Here is a 7,545-nt window from a genome sequence, read left to right as displayed (position 1 = left end):
CCACGCCAACTCAGTAAAGAGAGTTCAGATTTGCCATCTCCCATATAGGGCTTCGGCCAACGTTGATGTCTTGTACTGTGTGTATGCTCTGTTCTCTTTTTTTCTTCAAACTCTAGCCACAGTGCGTGAGGACGGACAACCCTTGTTCGTGGTCGGCAAGGCTAGTGGGTGCTCGGCAACACTAGCGGGTGCTCCGCAACACTAGCGGGTGCTCGGCAAGACTAGTGAGTGTTTCACTCACCTGAGCCGGTGATCTTGTGGGCTAACAAGTGGTATCCGAGCCGTACAAGCGCCGTCGCAAGACTAACCGCTGATGATGACGGATGGTTCGGAGATGAACGACAGTAGTGGCACTGCTGTGGCTGCCCAGCCACGACCGGAGGTCGTTGTTCACACGGTGCGGGAGGTCAGCAGCACCAGTTGCCTGATGCTGACTCGCACCAACTATGGAGAGTGGTCGGTGACCATGAAGGTCAAGCTTAGTGCCCGACGGCTCTAGAATGCTGTTGACAAGGGCATCGATACTGAGGAAGATGACATGTCAGCGTTGGAGGCCATCCTCGCTGCTGTACCGACAGAGTACAGGGAGCTGTTGGGGGCGAAGAGCTTGGCTAAGGAGGCGTGGGAGACTATTGCGGCAATGCGCGTCGGTTCCGACCGCGCAAAGAAGACGACGGCCCAGCTTCTGAAGCAGGAGTACGCCAACCTCAAGTTCAAGGATGGTGAAACGGTGGAGGACTTCTCCCTCTGCCTGCAGACGCTCATCAGCAAGCTAAAGAGCCATGACGTCATCATCGATGAAGAGGAAGCGGTCTCCAAGTACATCCACTCTGTGCTGGCAAAGTACATCCAGATCGCTCTCTCCATAGAGACGATGCTGGACTTGTTCACCCTCACCATTGAGGATGTAACAGGCCGTCTGCGGGCGGTGGATGAGCGCCTGGAGTAGGCGACAACAGCGAAGGACAGCGGCAAACTGCTGCTGATGGAAGAGGAGTGGGCTGCTCGGAGGAACTCCGGGAAGACAGCCTCCTCCAGCCGCGGTAGCCATGGCAAGCGCCGCGGCAAGGCTTCTTCGGAGAAGAAGAAGCAGGTCGACCCCAACGCCTGTTGACGCTACGAGAAGATGGGCCATTGGGCACGGGAGTGCCCAAATCGTAAGCAGGAGAAGAAGGCTGAGGCTCATCTGGCGCAAGCTGATGATGAGGATGAGGCCACTATCCTGATGGCGATGTTCTGTGCACTGTACGACATCGAGGCTAAGGAGAGGGAAGAGTGAAGGGTCGAGATGGCGGACTAGAGGGGGGGTGAATAGTCTTTTCTAAAATTAATCGCGTCGGCTAACCGATATAATTGCGGAATTAAAACTATCGGTCTAGCCAAGACTATACCCCTCAATGTATGTTCACTAGCACCTTGCAAAGATAACAATTATGCAACAAAGGTGCCGGGCTAGCTAGAGCTCTCCTAATCAATTCTAGGTGCAAGGTCACACAAACCTATGCCACTAGTACTTTATGCAATGAGGGAGCTCCTACACATGCTAGTAAGCAAAAGCACAAAGCTAACTAAGCTCACTAGCAATGCTCAATAACAAGGCAACTAATGCCTAATTAGAGAGCGCAAATACTTAGCTACACAAACTAAGTAATGTGACTAACAAGGTTACTAAGACCAAATTAGCCACGCAAGGGAGCTACTTCTATGCTACACAAGCTAGAAGGTAACTAGTGAGCTACACAAGCTAACTAATTACAAGAGCAACTACACAAGCACAATGTATGTGAAAGTAATTACAAGCTTGTGTAAGGGGGTTGCAAACCAATGGGAAGAACAAAGTTGACACGATGATTTTTCTCCCGAGGTTCACGTGTTTGCCAACACGCTAGTCCCCGTTGAGACAAGCTTCAAGGTTGCCGCCGGTTCTCTTGCTAGTGGTGACTCGCAAGTCACACTCTCCCACGTGGAGTGCTTACCACAAGCTCTAGCACTTGACCCGGCCGGACCACTTGTCGCCCTTCGCGTCTCGCTTTACTAGAGTTGCTCTTCGCGGCTCCCGCGGGGCGAGCACAATGCCCCTCACAAGCACTTCTCCGGAGCGCCGCACAAGCTTCTTGCGCGCTTCGACGGAGACCACCACCAAGCCGTCTAGGAGGTGGCAACCTCCAAGAGTAACAAGCACCACCGGCTTGCAACACGATCACCTAGTGCCACTCGATGCAACCTCACGATGCACTCGCACTAGAATCGCTCTCTCACACTATCGGATGAACACTATCATGTATGTGTGAGATGGAGGGCTCCCAAGCACTACTACACAAGCCACCAAGGCTCTAGTGTGCTCAGCTACCGGCCCAAGGCCGGCCATGGCCTCTATTTATAACCCCATGGGCAAATAGAGCCGTTACCCCTTCACTGGGCAAAACTCGGGCCGACCGGACGCTCCGGTCCGATCGACCAGACGCTGGACCTCAGCGTCCGGTCACGCGATACTCGCCACGTGTCCCCTGCGTTCAACGGTCATCTTCCGATCCCAACAGTCATCTGCCGACCGGACGCAGCACTTCAACTGACCGGACGCTGGACCCTCAGCGTCCGGTCGTTTCCAGTAAGCTCCCGAGCATGACCGGACGCGTCCGGTCAACTCGACCGGACACAGCCCAGTGTCCAGTGCTTAACCCTAAGCACTGTGCCGACCGACAGCCTGACCGGACGCACCACCTCAGCGTCCGGTCATTTCGGACTCAGCGTCCGGTCACTGTTAAACAGTGAGACCGAATTCCTTTCTTCTCTATCTTCTTCACCCTTGGTCCAATGTGCTAACCACCAAGAGTTTGCATCCGGCATAATAGAAAATAGGCATCCCATTTTCTCGAAAGCGCCGAATCCCGCCTCGCAAGCTCGGCGGGAGGGAGAGAGGGACCCAAAACCCATCTCACCCCTGCAAACACCACCTCCTTTGTAAATGTGCCAACACCACCAAGTGTACACCATCATGTGTATGTGTGTTAGCATTTTCACAATCATTTCCCAAAGGATGTTAGCCACTCAACTTGCCACGCCACTTGATCCTAGCGACAATGCAAAGTTAGATCACTCGAGTGGCACTAGATGACCGATATGCAAACAAGTTTGCCCCTCTTGATAGTACGGCCATCTATCCTAAACCCGGTCATAAACTTCTCTACACACCTATGACCGGTGAAATGAAATGCCCTAGGTTATACCTTTGCCTTGCGCATTCCATTCCATCTCCTTCAATGTCGATGCAACACATGCACCAACACGATCAACAATGATATGATCCACTTCATATCATCACGTGATCATATTGGTTCATCGATCTTGACTTCACTTGCTCTTCACCGTTGCCATCGTCCATCGGCGCCAAGTCTTGCTCAAGCTTTACCGCCACGCGGTCCATCACTCCAAAGCCTTCGACTTGCCCTTCACGCTTGCAACCGGTCCATCAAGCCAAGTCTTGTCTTGATCTTCTCCACCTTGATCACATGACTCAATGTCATGTCTCATGTGCATTTAAGCTCCTTCATCATCACATGTGTGAGCTTTGCAACATCTCCAAGCCATTTTCACCTTCATGGCATATGTTGCTCACACACATGTACCTGTGGACTAATCACCTGTGTATCTCACATAAACACAATTAGTCCACCTAGGTTGTCACTCAATTACCAAAACCAACAAGGACCTTTCAAAGAGGCGACGACGGTGGAAGGACCTAGGAAGGCCCTAAAGACTATCAACCTCGGACGTGTGGGCACTGACCAGGAGCAGCGGTGGTATCTGGACTCTGGTTCCAACAACCACAGGACGGGCTCCAAAGCATCCTTCTCCGAGCTCGACGACGATGTTATCGGTACGGTGAAGTTTGGTGACGGCTCAAGGGTGGCTATCCAAGGGCACGACACCATTATCTTCAGGTGTCAGAACGGGGAGCATCGTGCGCTAACGGATGTATACTACATCCTGCAACTGCGTTCTAGCATCATCAGCATTGGTCAGCTAGATGAGCACGGCAGTGAGGTATGGATCAAGGACGTAGTCCTTAGGATTAGGGACCGGGAGCAGCGACTTCTCGCCAAGGTGAAGAAGTCCCTGAACCGGTTGTACCTGCTCGACCTGAAGGTAGAGCAGCCGGTGTGCCTGACGACAAGGCACTCCGTGGAACCACGGATGTGGCATGCCCAGTTCGGACATCTCAGCTTCGACGTGCTTGGTCGGCTGGAGAAGATGGTTCGAGGGCTACCCCACATCAAGCACAGAGGCGAACTATGTGACAGCTGCCTGGCTGGGAAGCAGAGGAGGCTACCTTTCCTAAAGGTGGCCAAGTATTGTGCGAAGGACGCTCTCGAGCTCGTCCACGGCGACCTTTGTGGGCCGATCACGCCATCTACAAATGGTGGTCGGTGGTACTTCCTCCTGCTCATGGATGATTGCAGTCGCTACATGTGGCTGCAACTCCTGACGAGCAAGGACGAAGCGGCAGCGGCGATCAAGAAGTTCAAGATGCGCGCGGAGGCCGAGATCGGCAAGAAGCTCTGTGTGCTGAGGACTGATCGCGGCGGCGAATTCACTTCGGTGGAGTTCACTGCGTACTATGTGGATTAGGGTGTGGAGCGACACCACACCACATCGTACTCGCCACAACAGAATGGTGTGGTGGAGAGGAGGAATCAGACGGTGGTCGGCATGGCCCGATCCATGATGAAGGCCAAAGGCATGCCGACAAGGTTCTGGGGAGAGGCGGTGACCATGGTGGTGTTAATCCTCTACCGCTCTCCGACCAAGGCCCTGACAGGCAAGATGTCGTTCGAAGCTTGGTGTGGGCGCAAGCCGAGCGTGTCCTTCCTCTGGACATTCGGCTACATCGGCCACGTCAGGAAAACGAAGCCGAACCTCACCAAGCTAGAGGACAGGAGCACAACCATGGTGTTTCTGGGCTACGTGGAGGGTACCAAGGCATACCGGCTCTACGACCCACGCAGAGACAAGGTGCTTGTCTCACGCGACATCGTGTTCGACGAGGAGGCGGCTTGGGACTAGAGCAGTCCGAGCATGGGGGAAGCTAGCAGCTTCACCAGCACCTTCATCGTCGAGCACTTGGTCATCCACGATGGTGGAGACGCTGGGGAAGAGGTGTCGAGCACTCTGGGAGGAGCGTCGAGCACTCCTAGGGTAGTGCCGAGCACTTTGGGAGGGATGTCGAGCACACCAGGAGTGGTGCCAGGAGGTTCTACAGCAGTGACGATCACTCTAGGACTGGTGCCGAGCACTCCGATGGCAGAGCCAAGACATCTTGCAGTGGTGCCGACCACTTTAAGACTGAGGCTGGGCACTCCTACAGTATGGCCGAACACTGCAGGAGTTATGACGAGCTATCCAGAAGTAGTGCCGAGCACTGAACCTGGGGTGCCGAGTACTTCAGGTACTGTACCGAGCACTCTGGCGGAACAAAGAATTCCATCAACGCTGATCGAGTTCGTCTCACCTCCAAGTGACATCACTGAGTTCGTGGATGCCTTCCATGAAGGTGAGGAGGTGCGGTTCTGCATGCTGGACGACATCGTCGATGGCACAGGACCCTCAGGACTGGCTGGTCGGCTGCTCAATGACGCAGAGCTGCTGCTCGTTAGTGCAGACGAACCACCCACGTTCGCGCTAGCCGAGCGGGACAGAAACTGGCGACGAGCGATGCTGGAGGAGACGAAGGCGATCGAGGAAAATGAGACATGGCAGCTCGTCGATCCACCTCTAGGATGCCGTTCGATCAGTCTAAAGTGGGTATACAAGGTCAAGCGGGATGAGCTCAGCGCCATTGTCAAGCACAAGGCGTGCCTCGTCGCCCGAGGCTTTGTTCAGCGCGAGGGCATAGACTTCAAGGAGGTCTTTGCTCCAATAGCACGCATGGAGTCGGTCCGTTTGCTACTAGCCTTGGCAGCAGCAAAAGACTGGCGCGTCCATCACTTGGACGTTAAATTAGCCTTTCTCAACGGCGAGCTGGCGGAGATGGTCTTCGTCAGGAAACCTCTAGGTTTCACCGTCAAGGGAGAGGAACACAGGATGCTTCGACTGTGCAAGGCGCTCTACGGGCTGTGGCAGGCCCCACGAGCATGGAACGCCAAGCTTGACGCCACGCTGGGCGAGCTTGGGTTTTAGCGGTGCACAACCGAGCACGCGCTCTACACGTGGCGACGGGGGAAGGAGGAGCTCGTCGTCGGCGTGTATGTGGATGACTTAATCGTCACTGACGCGTGCACGGAGGACATCAATGGCTTCAAGCGCGAGATGGCGGCTTGTTTTCGAATGAGCGATCTTGGCGCACTCTCCTACTACCTCGACATCGAGGTGAGACAGGGGAAGGAGGAACTCATGCTCGGTCAGAGCGTGTATGCCTCCAAGCTATTGGAGCGGAGCGGCATGGCTGAGTACTAGCCATGCGTGACTCCGATGGAGGAGTGGCTGAAGCTGATGAAGGCCAGCACCGCGGCGATGGTGGATGCAACACTCTACCGGAGCATCGTCGGCGGTCTACGCTACCTAGTCCACATGAGGCCAGACATTGCGTTCGTCGTGAGCTACGTCAGTCGCTTCATGGAGGATCCCAGAGAGGATCACTCGGCTATAGTGAAGCGGCTACTGCGCTACGTCAAGGGGACGGTGGATCAAGGGATCATTTTTTCCAAGACCATGCGGGAGTAAGCTGCAGCTCACTGTGTTCAGTGATGCAGACATGGCGGGGGACATCGACGGACGACGGAGCACCTCTGGCGTGCTCGTCTTCCTTGGGTCGGCCGCAATTTCATGGCTGTCGCTGAAACAGAAGGTGGTGGCGCTATCTACGTGCGAGGCAGAGTACGTAGCGATGGCCACAGCGGCGTGCCAAGTTGTGTGGCTGCGTCGGCTGCTGGGCGAGCTGCCCGGCGTGGAAGCTCACCCACCAGCACTGATGTTGGACAACCAGCCCGCCATCGTCCTCGTGAAGAATCCGGTTTTGCACGACCGGAGTAAACACATCGACGTAAAGTTCCACTTCCTCAGGGACTGTCGATGGAGGGCAGATCGTCATCGAGTTCGTCAAAACTGGTCGGCAACTTACGGACGTCCTCACCAAGTCGCTCGGACGTCTTCGACTCACGGAGCTGAAGGAGATGATCGGCATGGATGGGGTACAAGGGATAGCAGTAGATTTAGGGAAAGAATTGTTAGAATAAACTACTGCTTTCCTTGTGTGAACACAACAAGGGAAGGCGGCACCGAAAAGGCCCCCTGCTGTGATACTGTAGCCGCTGCAGGTGCAGGCGCCGCACGACTCACCTGCAGCACTGTAGCCACATGCAGAGGCCGGCGTAGAGTCAGTCCTGCTGTGTTATATAGTTACTATTGCAGCATGTGCGCTGTAGTAGGACTAGATGGATATAGTTATATAAATAAACTACCACGGCAACTCAGTAAAGAGAGTTCAGATTTGTCATCTCCCATACAGGGCTTCGGCCAACGCTGGTGTCTTGTACTATGTGTGTATGC

This window comes from Miscanthus floridulus, chromosome 14 (genome assembly GCF_019320115.1).
Source record: "Miscanthus floridulus cultivar M001 chromosome 14, ASM1932011v1, whole genome shotgun sequence".
NCBI lineage: Eukaryota > Viridiplantae > Streptophyta > Magnoliopsida > Poales > Poaceae > Miscanthus > Miscanthus floridulus.
Note: the sequence above shows the minus strand (reverse complement) of the source record.